The sequence below is a fragment of the Chiloscyllium plagiosum genome, chromosome 11 (assembly GCF_004010195.1).
Source record: "Chiloscyllium plagiosum isolate BGI_BamShark_2017 chromosome 11, ASM401019v2, whole genome shotgun sequence".
Taxonomy (NCBI): Eukaryota; Metazoa; Chordata; class Chondrichthyes; order Orectolobiformes; family Hemiscylliidae; genus Chiloscyllium; species Chiloscyllium plagiosum.
In genome coordinates, this window is record NC_057720.1 from 26,612,176 (window position 1) to 26,613,199 (window position 1,024).

The following is a 1,024-nucleotide window of genomic DNA, read 5'->3' on the forward strand; positions in this document are numbered from 1 at the left end:
GAAGCTTTCCTGCTTAAGGAGAAGGAACAGGAAACCCAGGGATGATATCTATGCAGACACCTTAGGTACTCCAGACCTTCATTTCCATGTGAAATTTATAGTACTTGTTTCAAGCACAAGTTAAAGCACAGTCCACTATCTATAAGCATAAGTTGGGTGTGTGGTGAAAAAGTACAACTCTAACAACACTCAAGATGCTGAACATCATCCAGGACAAAAAAGAAATCCCGCTTGTTAATCACCCTATCTGACACATTCAACAGGCACTCCATTCAGCACTGATGCACAGTGGCAGCAGTGTGCACCATCTACAACGCCAAGGCTCAACAGCAACTTCCGAACCACAATCCTGACCAAAAGGGCAGAAGATGCATGAAACCATCAGGACGTGTAATTTCCCCAAATAACAACACCAAACAATAAAGGCAAACAATAACATGATTTGGAACTCTATTGCCATTTCTATAGTGTCAATGGCAACATTTTGGAAATCACTAATGGCTGTGTGGTTGTATCAACACCACATGGAATGCAGCAATTCCAGAAGGCAGCTCACCACCAGCTTCTCAACAGCAATTGACAATAAATGCTAACCTGACCAGCATTACTTGCATCCAATAGAATTAGTCAATTTAAAATAAACTATAAGAAAAAAAAATGCATTTATGAAAAAAGAGCAGCTCAGTGGTTAGCATTGCTGCCTCACAGAACCAGGATCCTGTTCTGAACTCCATCCTCGGGTGACCAACTGTGTGGAGTTTGCACATTCTCCCCGTCTCTGCATAGGTTACGTCCGGGTGTTCCGGTTTCCTTCCACAGTCCAAGATGTGCAGGTTATGTGGATTGGTCATGCTGAATTGCCCATAGTGTTCAGAGAGTGTAGGTTAGGTACATTAGCCACAGGAAATGCAGGGTTACAGGGATAGGGTAGGGGGATGTGTCTGGGAGGGATGGTCTTCAAAGGGTTGGGGTGAACTTGTTTGGGCTGAATGGCCTGTCTCCACACTGTTGGGATTCTATGATA